Here is a 15,509-nt window from a genome sequence, read left to right as displayed (position 1 = left end):
TCGGGGTATTCCATCGTTACCCGCTTGATTATTTTACCCGAGGGCCTGCTACGACCCTATATGCTTTAGAAGACACCCAGAAGGCGGGGTTCTGTGAGCTTCACGATCCACCTATGCTCGTCCTGGTCCGATAGGGTCCTCAGGCACCACCACCTCCGGGGACAGACGCGGCTATCGCGCTTCAGATAGGTATCCCGACACATCGACAGCCCGTCCATGTCCCCCATATTTTGAGACCCCAGCAGCAGCACCTTCTCCGCCAGCCACAGCAGCCGCAACCGCCAGTCACACTCGAGAGTATACATTAGCAGCAGATGGAGATGCGGGCCCACATGGCCCGCCAGGACCAGTATTTTGGCATTTTGTTTACTCATCTGCAGGTACCGATCCCAGCATCCTTACAGCCACATCAGAGCGCTGAAGATCAGGCGGAAGCATCTGGCTCGGGTCAGGCAGTTGATCAGCCTGACCCCACGGGAGACGAGTAGATGGCAGCAGACGCCGGTTACCGTTTTTGGAGGTTTTTCCTTTTATTTTGTTTTTATTCATATGGTCTATATAATATTATATTATATTTGGGAAAACATGTATGGGTAACCGGTTGGGTAACAGTTGTATATATCTTGTGATGTTTGTCTGCTGTGTTTGATTTGTATATCTGTATATATTTGTTTATATGTTTGTGTTGCTTTTGGAACTTTGTGGGTGTGTTCACTATAAACCCTCACGAGACCTCACTCGTCCATCCGGGCTACCGGGGAGTTTAAAGGGCTTGTTGCATACGCTAAATGCAACCGTGATTCCTACGAAAGTGAGTTAGGTCTTTTATTATTTTTAATTAATTAACAAAATTTTTTATGAAACTGACTAACTCGGCTCAGTAATGATTTTTATAATATAATAATAATATAAACTCTCGAAAGACCTAAGTCTTATATTTGTGAGTGGTTGTTTATACATGTCTCGAGATTTGTGCAGATTTGGTTAGACAGTATTGGTCAGTGTTGGAGACGTGTGTCACGAGTGTGTTGAGAGTTGTGGGCCGAGTTTAGCATTGCGTTGTCAATGTTATTAGGTGATTTTAGTTTTATAAACTATTTTGTTATTTTTATTTTAGTTTTTAGAATCGTAATTGTATAATTTGCTTTAGTTCATCACATTTGTTCCCCGAGTTTTTAAGTGATCAAACTGTCAGTTCAACCCCGTCTCCCAAATGATTATTAATTATTTTATTGTTTTAACATTGAGGACAATGTCAACCTCAAGTGTGGGGAAGAGGGAAGATTGAAAATTTTTAGCCCGATAGTACCTCGAAGAGTATTCAGAAACTTAAGTTATTAACTGTCATTTATTGCTATTAATGCCGAGTTAGAGGTTTTTGGTCATGGTTGGTTTTTCAGCTTCTCGATAGTTTTCCCGACAATTGTTTTTAAAATGAGAATTTGAAAAAAATGGAATCGTTTAAGCGGGTATAACGAGTTAAGGGGACGGGTATATATGTTTCATATCGGCAGCCCATATTTCCAGACATATTGTGAGATTAGCCCCTATACTTAATACACATACTATATAATAGATAGAAAACATGTCTTGTCATTTATGAAGTGGATTCTATCAAAGTGTTGATCACACTAGCAAAGGAATTTGAGTTTTATATCAATCAAACAAATAATCAAGTATTCAATCAATCAGATTAAGCAAATCACACCCGGGAATCAAAGTAAGCAAACTAACAGAAAACTCATGCACATAACAGATAAACTATCCTAATCAAACAAATAATCAAGTATTCAATCAATCAGACAAAGCAAATCACACCCAGGAATCCAAGTAAGCAAGTAACAGCAAACTCATGCACATAACAGATAAACTATCCTGTGTCAACTACAGACTGACTAACCGGTTAAACCTTAGGCATCCACGCTCGCTAACACACGGCACTGGTTATCAAACGGTCCCTGCCAGTGTGACTCAACTAAGGGCAAACGTATGCTTTCTCACAATTAACAGGTCAAACAATCCTATAGGCAATTATCATAACAACTGGCACACTAATCGTTCTGATCGAAATAAACTTAAACTGACGTTGTGCACAATAATACTAGACATTAATACTCATAGGTTAACATCAAAATAATTACAATCAATCGTTCTAGTACATGAGAAAATAACTGAAAGATTACAAACTATACATCTCGGGTATGACTCGAAGGATCTAGCCGTGTCTTGGCATCTCTCGGGCTTCGGTTATGATGGATAGGATCATGTACGGGGCCTTGAGATGATTGGGATCAATGGTTCTCCTCCTTGCTGCTCTAAAAATCATCTGGATAGTGAACAATGGCGTCTAGGGTCGTCAAAACGAAATATAAACTCAAACCCTAACTTTCACGATTCTGGGGACCATCGCGTAGCGTGATGGTCTCCTCTCCTGGTGCATCGCGTTACGCGATGGACCAAAGTCAACGCCAGTAAATTACAGGGCATCGCGTAGCGCAATGCCCCACCTTCAACACCCATCACACTACGCGATGGGTCACTTCAGTCAGCAAGTCCATATAAATGTTTTGATTCGCGTGCTGGACATCCCGGGTCTTCATTCCATGCTTGTACAGGTCCAAATTAAGCGCGTTAAGTACCTGTGACCTGAAACACAATAAAGATGTATGAAGTACCAAAGTTTCTAAACTAAACTAATAAAACGACTAAGTTATCATGTTAATATATGTACAAATAAACCGAACATCAGTGGGACGAAAACCCAGGTGGCCTCGGGGTTTGAACTGACAGCTTTTGCACAAAGCCTAGCTCAAATCATTCATTGCCAAAATCTCTCCAAAATGACATAAGTGATAATCGGGTGAGCTCAGGGTTCGAACTGATAACCTTTGCACAAGGCCTAACTCAAATCATTCATTGTCAATATCCCTCCAAGAAACACAAGTGAGAATTAATTAAATTTGGTTGTAAATCTATATTAATATTATAAATTGTTTATTGGATTACATCGAAACAGAAGGCAAGCGGGCAACAAGCTGCGCCGCTACCCCTTTTTGAATCGCAAAACCCAATCTTTTAAAAACTGTATTTGCTGATCTTGGAGTCATAACATTACTATGCATGACTCGCTAAACACGGGTAAGTAGCTCCATAGCTTCAGGCGCGAGGAAACCAAAAGTGTCAAAAGCAAAAGGAATAAATACATGTTGGTTGTCAAGACACGCCTTTTCATGTTTTGCCACCTTACCTGAAGCAGCTTTTAATGCGGCTTGACCGACCGTGAAACCACTACTCCCTAAGCCCACCAAAGGAGAAACCCCTGTTAAATCCACACACACGTGTTTCCCTCCTATCCATCCAAACACCAAAATGTCAGTCGGTCGAAGAGATGATCTTCCCTCCGACGGGTCAGTCAGGAAATTCACAGGTGCTTCTTTCTTAACAGAAATTCCAGCTCGCCTGAATATATCAAAGAGCACATCCCTAACCAGATCGTGTCGGTACTTGAACCCCGGGAGCTCTTTACAGTGCACCGCGTGCTCCCCATATGAGTCTAAACACGCTTTACGACAAACATGACATATCTCATCAACCGGAAATAGAGGAATCATAAGGCGAAAAATGAAACACGCACCGGGAATCGAACTCAAGCACATACCGAAATGAACAACTAACAAATACCACACTAGCCAGCCAACAAAACTCTGTAATAAAAACTATCACTAAAAGTGAGAATTGAACTTGAGTCGCTACTGGAAAACTCAAGCCTTCTACCACTACGTTACGATATCATCGAAGATATAATTGATATATGTAATAAAAACTATCACTAAAAGTTAGTTTGTATTACCTCAATTATAACCTTGCGAAATGCAAAAGCAAATGGTCCACCAAGACTATTCTCTGGTTCACAAAATTTGGCTAGTTATGTCTTCTAAAGCATCAGTAGTCATCTGGTGTTCAAATATATCAAGCACCTAGTTTAAACCACCACTAACTTCTTTCAAAAGTCATGATTCATCATATCAACAGACGGATTTAAGCAATAATCCACATAAAGAACACTTGCATAACGGGGTGTTATAAATTAAAAAACTCGCTTTTGCCATTGTCAAGGCTATGGGTGGCCAAACAAACCCATTTGGGTTGTTTTGGGTCAATTTGGATAACTTTTAAAATTGAGATGTGTCAGAATGGATCAAAAGAATTTTGCAAAAAGGTCAAGATGGGTTGAGAAAATGCTAGTGACTTTTGGTTATAGGTTAGAATGAGTTTGTTTATGGGTTAGAATGGACTAAAACAAGTTTTATCCAATTTTATTTCAAACAAAACCCACGGAACCGAATAGAAACCAAGAAATCGAAACTGAAATCGTTGAAACCGAGCATATACCGAAATCGACCGAAATGGAAAAAAACAAACAGAAGCAAAAAAAAAAAATGAAAAACCGAACCTGGACCGAGACAAAACCAAGGTTTTTTTTTTTTTTTTTATGAACGAGGATGACGGGGAAAACATTTTAGTTATTTTAGTATTTGCGTTTTCGATTTATATTTTAAGTTATTATTTTTTTGCATATTTTTTTGAGGGGTTTTTGAACCCTTTGTAACTTAGTTCAAGATAGGGGTTAAGTTTACCCATCTTGACCCATATCCATCCTAAATCAAATGAAACCGAGAAATTGAAACCGAACAAAATCCGAAAACATTGAAACCGAATAGATACCAAAACGAAAAAAAACAAAAATGAACCGAAAAAAAACCGAGCCTGAACCGTGACAAAAACGAGTTTTTTTTTTTATGAATCGAGGACAACGGCGATGACATTTTAGTTATTTTACACTTTGCGTTTTTTATTTATATTTTGAGTTATTAATTTTTTATTAAATTTTTTGAATATTTTTTTGAGGGGTTTTTGAAATCCTTTGCATTTTAACCTTTACTTGGGTCAAGATGGATTAACTTTACCCATCTTGACCCATACCCATCCTAACCCTCTATTTTAAAAATCCATCCTGACCCAAACCCATCCTAACCTATCACCCAAATCCAACTCAACCCACTCATATTGCCACCTCTAGTCAAGGCATTGATTTGTGCACAAGATTCACTTGATCTACACCAACTACTCTCAGCTTTATGAATTAGAACCGAAGATATGGCCGAAATTTGGATAAAATAGATGATTATGACGTTTCTCTTTTTAGCTATATTAATCTTTTTTTTATTTAAAATTCGTATGTGTTAGGTTTGTTAACCAGAACGAAAAAACATGCAAAGACTACAATGAAAATGGTGATTAAATATGAAACTGCACAAGATTCACCTGAAGATCGTCTTGAATTTGTCAACGTTTTTGATATATTGTGATGTTTTGTTTCAATTAAATCATTTTGTTTTTGAATGTTCGTTATCAAATAAAGGCAAAACTCACAATATTCAAGCCCAAACACCTAACAATAGACCAATAGTAAACAAAGGCTAGCCGCCTAGATATATGACTTTAAGCCCAAAATTTCAGGTGTAGATTCAATACACTGGGCCAATACTTAATATGGCCTCATGATAGTGGTGCATAAACCTGTTAACCGGTTAGTTGAAAACCAGTTATTTTCAAAACCGATTGGTGGCCGACGATCAAATAACCGGTTAGAGCGGTTAGTCGGGTCGGGTACTACCCAGTTTTGAGTCAAGAAACTGCTACCCGATATAACCAAATCCGATATGTTCTCAAAATCTTATAATTGGAATTTTCGATTTATGTTCAGTTAGGAAGAAAAAGACCGACCCAAGTCAGAGAGATTCCCATATCCCTTATAACCAAAGTTAGAACAATGAGTTGCAGGTCTTGTAACAATATTGTAATCAGCATCATTAGTCAGGTCAACAACATTACCAGCACTTAGGGGTTACGAAATTCTAGTTATACAATAACTGAAAGCTAAGATATCAAATAGGAAACATGGACCATGTGCTTTTGACCACTCCAAATTATTAAAAAAACTAACTAATGGAAATATCCAATTGATCAGCATCCATGGGATTAGGTCCGGGGGCACATATATAAGTATATAGGGGGTGTTTGGATTCCTTATTTTAACTCATTATAACTTTTCTTATAAGTTACTAAGTTACAACTTTGTAACCTATTAACTTATCTACTCATAATAACACACAATACCAAACACCGTTTAACCTTTCTAAAAGTTAACAAGTCATAAGTTGCTTAAAATAAGCAATCCCAAACACCCCAATAACTTATTAACTTATTTGAAAATAAGTTAAATAACTAAGCAAAATGAAATAAATGAATGTCGTGTTGTTCACCCTAGTTTCTTGCTAGTTTGGCTTGTTTATTGAAGTAAGGTAGCAATGGGTCGGACTCTTGGTCGGGAACGGGTGGAGTGCAGTTTAGACTCCAGACTTGCAAGAGACGTGACAGGTAGTCGAGGCTACTGAAACGAGAAGTCACAGGAATAAGAAGAGCCATCTCGGATTTAATTCAACAATTAAGTTTTTTAACTTACATTTAATTTCTTTTGGTGTCCGTGTAAACAAAGTAAACCCAATTTTATCTTTTAAATTTAATTTAGTTAATTTAAACTTAAAATGCCTAATAAATATTAGACAGAATTACAGAAATTACAGAAATTGTTTTGTATATTTACCCCAAATTTCACTCGTGGTCCTTTATCTTCAAAATTGATTTTTTTTATCCTTTACGTTTATAAATCCAACAACGTTTGTCCTTTGTCATGTGTCTTGTATGTGTGGGCAAATTGGTCATTTTACCTATTAAATTAAAAAAAAATTTTAATAAATAAACAAAAACAATAAAAAAAACTTAATATATATTTATATTATCTCCCCCCCCCCCCCCTTTTTCTTCCTCCTCCAACCACCACCAAGCTCTCCAGCAGCCACCACTGTTGCCGTCTTCTCTGGCTGCCACCACCGTCACCGTCTTCTCCAACAAAGAAACTAAAGAACTATACTTACAATTCTTGTAATTCCCAAAATTTGCATAAAGAACTATACTTACAATTCTTGTAATTCCCAAAAATTTAAATTCTAAGAAATTGCACATCTAATATATATTAACCAAACAATAGAGAGAAAATAAATCTTATTATTTATTTCCAAGCAGCTTAACTTATACAATATTAAGTCATGCAATTATCACTCCGGTGGGGTAGTAAGATCAAAGATGTAAAATAGGAGTTCAATGTTTCTATCCATCTACTAGCGTGTAATATTTAGCTGTTTAAAATAATAATAATATATAATTTGAAGTCATAATTATTCTTATACCTGTTAATCAAGTTCACGGTTAATCACAAATAGTTGCTAGTTGTTATTATTATTATTATTATTATTATTAGCAGCTTTTAGATTAGCTTGTATTTTATTTATTTGTTTCAAATACAGGACTTCTCGATTAAATATATTCAAATTTGTGTAGCGTTTTAAAAGTTGTTAAGACTTTGCGGATATGTTATAATTTATATTATTGATTCACTTATAGATATGCACGTAATTTACTGGGAAAACACTATAGAATAGTAACCAAGTTTTAAGTTTGTACCAATTAAGTCACTCATATTTTGTTTTATCCCAATCAGGTCACTCAACTTTCAGTTTGTCTCAATTAGGTAACTTAAATTTCAATTTGTGTTGTAAAACGAGAGGGACGACTATTATATTATCGTAAGTGATGCATTTACTGATAAAAAATAAAAAAATTTGGCTTTAATGATGTTTAAGTTATTTATAAACACATAATATGAAGATAATAATATTAGAACATTTATTGAAAATTGAGTGACCTAATTGAGCTAAAATTGAAAATTGAGTGACCTAATTGAGACATATTGAAAGTTGAGTGACTTAATTGAGACAAAATTGAAAGTCGAGTGACCTAATTGAAACAAAATAAAATATGAGTGATTTAATTGGAAGAAACTTGAAACTTGATTACTATTCTATAAAGTTTACCCTTTTTTTACTCTTGATTCTACCGGTTATTAAGTTGTGTTTGTTAGTAAAAGTTATCAAAATTTTAAATATATCTGTTTACGTGTGTGCTTATATATATAATTTGATTGGGATTATGGCTTCCTGATCAAACTTGAAGAATCTTACTCTTGTTATCAGATGGACAACATGTTGAAATTGGGGCCACAAATGGTAGGCGAGATCTGGGACGAGAAGAGCAGTTATGATCTCGTTGAGATTTTAATTTCACATCAAAAAGATAGCATAAATTCAATCCAGTTTACTTATCGACTAGGCTCGAAAGTCGTTCACTCGCAAATCCATGGAGAACCCAATGGTTCAAACTTTAACATGGTAAGCAGAACCTCCTTTGTATGATTTTTGGTAGGGTGTAACAAAACTCAAAAAAAAAAAAACTGAAAACACCAATCTAAATTACAAATCGACCGGTCGGTTTTGATTTTTAGTAAAAACCAAAATATCAGTTTTGGTTCGGTTTTGTGTTTTGTGAAAAACCGGACAAAGCCGAAAAATCTGATTTGTATAATTATTTTTTCTCTTGAATCGTTTATGTTTTATAAACTTGGATATTTGTTTATTTTTAACGTTAATCGCTTATGTTTTGTCAATTATGATAAGATTAAATCATTTTAAATGTAAGTATCTTCTATCTTCTATTAGCTATTAATATATTATGCCCAATTTTCAGAATATCATGTATCAAAATTTTCAGCCCTAAAATTACTAGACATTAGCCTAATTAGCAAAACCGGATTGAACCCGAAATCCGAAAACCCAAAACCAAAAAAGTTGAAACCAAATGTTTTGAAGAAACAAAAATCAAAACTTTGGTTTTTGATTCGGTTTTAGCCCAAAACCACACTGAACTGCACTGCGCACAGGCCCAGTTTTTGGTTAAACAATTTTTTTTTGTTTCTATAATTACAACTTTATTATCTTTATTTGTTATAACTAAACCACAGGTGGAATTTGATTACCCTAACGAGGGCTGGTGAGTATATGGATGGTAGATTGTCGTCAATTGTATTTGGTACCAACAAAGGACAGTATGGACCCTTTGGAGGTACTGGCGTTAGGAGTAAGTATTCTTTATATACAAACTTCAAGTGTGAATTTAAACCAAGGCGATGTGGAGGTTTTTATGGAAGCGTTGGGCGCGGACTTGTGAGCGGTATTGGAGTATATGTCAAGCCATATGTGCCACCTCCTGTTAGGCGTTGACACAATCCTTCGTTAACGGAACAAAAATAATTGTTCTTGTATGATCAACTTCTCATGTCTATGTTAATGGATTATATCTTCAAGTTTGTTCATCTATTTGGATAAATTCAACTGTTTTTTCAACATAATCGTTTTGATTTTTTTTTATATGTTCCTTGCCGTGGATGACCTAACCTTAATTGATATTACAAGTTTTTCTTTTATTATATATAAGTTTTTATTTTTTGAAACTAAAATAATAATGATAGTTGTTTCTAAAATTCGGACCTAGGATGCGGAAAATATTGCACATGTTACGAACCTAATCGATACCGATCGAATTTGCGGTTGGACGTTGATGGATTTATCTTTTGGGTTTTGTTCTCGTTTATTTGATTGATCGTTGGGTTTACCTCTTGTATATCACGAACCTAAATTATGCCAACTTAATTTAGACTAGGTCTGTAACGAACTTAATCGATATCAACCGAATTTGCGTTTGGACATTGACAAATAAGGCTTTTATATCATAAGTATAAGAGTGCCATAGCTAATACTGATAAAATTTGCATCGCTGCATTGCGCAACACGATGGGTTACTACTCAGTATTTTTAAGCTCTGAGTTAATGTGTATGGATAGACTTGGTGAAAAGTCATATGTTGGCTAACATTAATATTTGGCATGTGTGTGAGTTTTGACTTTGGATTTCGATTGGTTACTTTGAGCTTCAAATTCTTATGGAATTAAGAGTTATTTGGTAGCCTATTCACTGGTAAGTGTTGTGCCAGTAAGAGGTTTGATTGAGTAAAAGACTATGAGCCAGTAAGTGCACATGAAAGATGCATAATCTCATGACATTGCGTAAATAATTCTTGTGTGTATGCATGACTGGTCGGTGCCAATTCAGGTCTTGTATCCTTTCATTTCTTTTTGAGACTAATCATAGCCAGTGCCAACAAAGGAGGACAATGAAAACCATAATCTCATCGTCCAAATCTATAGGTTACCTATCATAAAATTACCAAAAATTCAAAATGAAAATGAAAAAGAAAATCACCATTCACAAAATCCTATAAATATAACATCCACAAAACCATGTCCATCACACAAAAAATAATGAAGTTTGCTCATGCGTTCTTTACCCATAGCTCACAAGTGAGCGACTTAAGTCGTAACCACACTTTCTTAGTGGCAACACTTTCACCAGGAAAAAAAAAAGCAAAGTGTTGTGAGAGTCCGATTACAACTTCAGTCGCACGCTTGTGAACTATGAGTTAAGCAAAGGGGATTGTTTTGACTTATATCAGTTTATGTGTGATTGCCATCAATGTCTTTTTTTTTTAATAGGATTTTATGGATGTTTTTTGTATGCTAAGTTATGAATAATTTTTTAATGTTAAAATGGTATTTTTATGATATTTGCTGATGAGATTATAGCTTTCATTTACTTTGTTGGCATTGGCTACAATTAGTCTCAAGAAGAAATGAACAAATAAGAGACCCGAATCCGTCATTGACTGGTTATGCATACACACAAGAATTGTTGAATGGCTCTTCTACACAATGCCATGAGACTATGCATCTTTCACGTAATGACAAAAAAATTGGTTGCGAAGTAGTATATCAAGAAGCTTTCAAGAAAAGTTTGGTTATATTTTTTTTACAGTGACAGGACATAATAAACATGGCCCCAAACTAATTGTACAAACTTTTAGAATTACTATCAATATATAATTTAAAGAATGATGTTTCCTTTTAGACAATAAACCAAAGACCAAATGAAAGGCATTTGCAAAAGAAAATCGACTCAACTTATTCAATAAATTCCTCAACAAACAACTTCTCAGACAATCTTCATCACTCAGACACTCACTCGAAAATTTGTAGCCGGGCTTGTTTAGAATTGAACTGGAAATGCCATATACCCACCCAAGACCTTAGAAAATAAGCATCTCATGAACTTCCAGGTTTATTCATAAAAAAAGGGATGCCATTCATTATATATTGGCACATCAAGTAATAAGAGTAACTTAGAAGTCAACTCTTAAAACATATTCTTTCAAAATTTTAAATTTGTCACCTCTTTGTATAATTACAAAGATACTATGGACGCATTGTGTGACTAAAAAATTACACAACTAAAAAAATCTATAGTTTAAGCGTTATTCATGTTACATAATGCAAGATCAAGATTATGACAACCCATAGGGCATAAAACACAATAGAATTTATATCTCAACGCCCCTTTTAAACTCCCTAACGTTTTCCTTTCATTTTGATCCATTATCATAGCTTTGACCGCACACATCATCACTATCACAACCAAGAAACTAAGTTTCCTCATGTGTTAACATCAAAGTCATTTGCTGGTGGTAACATCATCCCTCTAGATCCTAAAAAAGATTCCTCAATACTCAATAGTAACAAAATTAGAGGAGAAAGTTACATAACTCATTATTAAAATAACTCATTATTAAAGACATATGTTCTTGATAACTTGTATCGGGAATACAATCAAGTATGACGAAGTAATATATTGCTTGATTTAACTTCTTTATGATTTATAATTTAATCTTATAACCTAATACAAGTATTAACTCGTTCTGGATATTTTGCTGAAGAAAATGTATATTTCATCACTTGATGCGTCGCGCCCATTCTTTCATAATCGGTCAAACCCTTCCAACATCTAAATAACTCTAGAAAAAATTCCACTACGTTTTTAATGCAACTTCTCATTTTATCTACAAAATGCTAGTCTATGGCTAGCAAAATAGTTCACAAATGCAATAATTCTTAAAAAAAAGTTTATTGGATTTTAATAATCCCTATTGACTGGTATTGGCCGATAATAATCCTTATTCATTTTATCACCACTGGCAGTCCCAAATTTAAAAAAGTTGGCCCCCAATGATCCCCCGTTAAAAATGACATAACGGCGTTATACTTTTTTCCGAATTTCAAACTAATATTTTAGGGCTTTTGATCGGAAGGAGGATACGAGTCGATTGATGTAAAAATTCGTTCGAAACGGTGCTCCAAAACGACGAAACAATGCTTCAATTCGGGTGTTTGAACTTACAATTAACAAAAATCAAGTCGTCTGGATCACAGTTTCGAGCTAGGTTTTACATTAATCGACTCGTATCCTCTTTCCGATCAAAAGCCCTAAAACGTTAGTTTGAAATTCGAAAAAAAGTATAACGCCGTTAAGTCATTTTTAACGGGGGACCATTGGGGGCAAACTTTTTTAAATTTGGGACCACCGGTGGTGATAAAATGAATATGGATTATTATCGGCCAATACCAGTCAATAGGGATTATTAAAATCCAATAAACCTTAAAAAAAGGACTTGTTTTCGGTAATCTTTTTCTAATCTTATATTGCTCGTATGCTATCTATCAATCATTTCGTTACTTTTATCTTTCAAACCAAGATGTCATATTCTTGAGATATTCTACGAAAACTTTGTCATTCGAATCTAGTGCTAACACGTGTTAATCCGCAATACCTTCATTAACGACCTTATTAATGGAGATCATGTCGATGATGATAATGCTGATGGGGATCATGTTGTTGATGCTAATGTTGATGAAGATGAAGTTGGTGTTCATCATTTTGATATGTTTGATCCAAAGCTTCGAATGAACGCAATCCAAACATGATTTAAAGTTTGGTAGAGAAACGAGATTACACTAGTGATAAGCGCTATAATGATAAGAGAATGGCTAGTGTATTCAACAGAGATTGAAAGAATCTTATTTTTGTTGTAAACTACTTACAATAGGGCTTCTGAAAGGTGGGTTGGCTGAAGGTCAAGAAAACATGAAGTTGGCTTGAAATATCTCTGATTATGACAATTTGGATTAAAGAGCGTCAAAGATTGAAAAGTAAACTAACAATTTAAGAAGACATAGATCATTGAAAACAAATCTTTTTAGGAATTATTGCACTGGTGAAATATCTTGCTAAAAATAACTTAGTCTTTCGTGTATCAAATGAGACGTTGCATAAATAAAGATAATAGAAATTCTTTAAAAGACATCGAGATATTGGAAGAGTTTAACCCCGCTATAAAAGAACATATGCGGCATATCACAAATGAAGAATTTCATGCGCATTATCTCGGTTTTAACATCCAAAACGGGTTAATACTTTTACTGTGAATGAAATTAAATTAGAACTCACCATAAAGTTAAAATGAAGTGAAGTGTTACTCTACCATACTTGATTGCACCCTGAAACAAATTGCCAAGAACAAATGTCTTTTAATAGTGAGATATTCGACCTTCTCCTCTAACTTTGTTACTACTAAGAATCTTTTTAAATTTTTTGAATGTTGATGATATCACCATAAAATGATTCTTTGATATTTCACACGAAGAAAAATTAATGTCTATTGGCCTTGATATTTTTGAAGCTAAGGTTTCCCTCGAAGTAGTCTCTACCCTTTTGATTAGAGATAAGATTTACCTCTATCTCATCCTTTGCGGACCCCACTAATGGCATTGCTAAGGGTGGACTTTTGACGGGGTATGTTTGTTGATTGTTGTGGAATTCATATTAATCGTATGTGCGAGCAAGGCTATGACAATGGATCAAACATAAAGGTGAAATATTGATGATTTCAAAACTGAATTTCAGATAAATTCTAGAGCGTTTTTTACTCCATGTGGTTGTCATACTTTTAATCTTGTACTATGGAACATGGCTAACACTTGGGGCGTGTTCGTTTAATGGAATGGGAATTGGAATTTGCTTAGGATTTGGAATTGGAAGTAATTGGATTTGGAATCTAAACATTCCAATAGGAATTGGAATTTGAAGGAATTGAAATCTCATTCTATTCTTGATGTATTCATTTGACAAAGGAATTGAAATCAGGTTTTTTTTTTTAACGAGGATAACGATGGAAACATTTTATTTTTTTTATTTTTTTTGTTTTCGATTTATATTTTGAGTTATAAATTTCTTATTATTATTTTTATTTTTGAATATTTATTAGGGGTTCAAAACCCCTCAAAAAAATATTCAAAAATAATAATAATAAATTCATAACTCAAAATATAAATTGAAAACAAAAAAAGTAAAAAAAAAACTAAAATGTTTTGTTCGTTGTTCTCGTAAAAAAAAATCTCGACAAAAGATTCCAACGAATTCACTTGAAATCCTCCACATTTTGGAAGGACTTGGAATCCCTTGATTTAAAGGAATTTGAAGGAATAAAATTCCAATTCCAATCCTTTGACAACCTAACACACCATTTTAGATTCCCATGAATTAAGATTCCAATTCTAATGAAACGAACACGTCATGTCATGGGATTTTAATTCCAATTCCTTTGAATTCCTAGGAATTCAGTAAAACGAACGCGCCCTTGTAGTAAAGCTAGAGAAAGGTTTAGGGTCATACAAAACGTTTATACTATCTTTGCCACTTAAGACTAAGTGGTAGCAAACTTTGAAAGAAAAAGTTGTAGAATTGAATCCTAAGTTATTACCCAACACTTGTTGGGAAATTTGTGTTGATAGTGTTAAAGCTATTAGATTTCAACTTTCAGACGTAAAAGAAACTTTAGTGGAAGTTTAAGAAGATTATTATGATTTTAAAATAAGTACATCTAAATCAATAGAGAATAAATGAACTTAGTGATTAAATTGTTATATCAACGTCATTTGGATCAAATATTACATACAGCAAATTTGATAACAGAAAGTTACAATCATTGGATATGTGTATCGATGCTGCTATTAGAAAATGTGAACATGTAGATTGAATACGAGAAACGATTATCCAAGGCAATGATGAAGCGAAGAAAATAGCCATTGAAATGAGTATTGATCTAGTTTTCCCTCAAGCGCATTGATTCCTAGTAAAAAAACAATTCGATGAGAATATAAGTGACTAAGACGTCTTAATTAAAGCGATCAAGTAGGTTTCTTTTAAACCAAGATCTGAACATTACAATGATTATGAAACACTATTTGATTTTGATACCTAGAGACCGTAGGAATTTGAAGACAAAGATCTTATGTAATAGCATTTGTTTGACATATTATATCAACTGAAGTTATAGAGCCTTCTTGACCATTTCAGTATCAATGACATCTACAGAAATGCAAGAAGAGCCTAACAATTCATTTTAATAGATCACTTTTCTACAAAAAAAATTGTTTTGTTTATTACCATAACAATTCTAGTTAGTAAAACTTCTGTACAAACAAAGGTTAACTTCATTAGTTGCACACCACACCCGAAATCTTCGAGAAATCCCGCTATATAATCATCATA

General features: G+C 34.4%; 1 pseudogene; it reads left to right on the top strand.

The window, feature by feature from the left end:
* The first annotated feature begins 8,096 nt into the window (after window positions 1-8,096).
* LOC143588275 (jacalin-related lectin 2-like) lies at window positions 8,097-9,236 on the top strand (annotated as a pseudogene).
* The last annotated feature ends 6,273 nt before the right edge of the window (window positions 9,237-15,509 follow it).

This window comes from Bidens hawaiensis, unplaced genomic scaffold, assembly GCF_021521415.1.
Source record: "Bidens hawaiensis isolate Kalapana, Puna unplaced genomic scaffold, B.hawaiensis_p1.1 tig00036293_1, whole genome shotgun sequence".
Taxonomy (NCBI): domain Eukaryota; kingdom Viridiplantae; phylum Streptophyta; class Magnoliopsida; order Asterales; family Asteraceae; genus Bidens; species Bidens hawaiensis.
The sequence above is the reverse complement of the archived record's forward strand: the minus strand, read 5'-3'. Positions and strand labels throughout refer to the sequence as shown.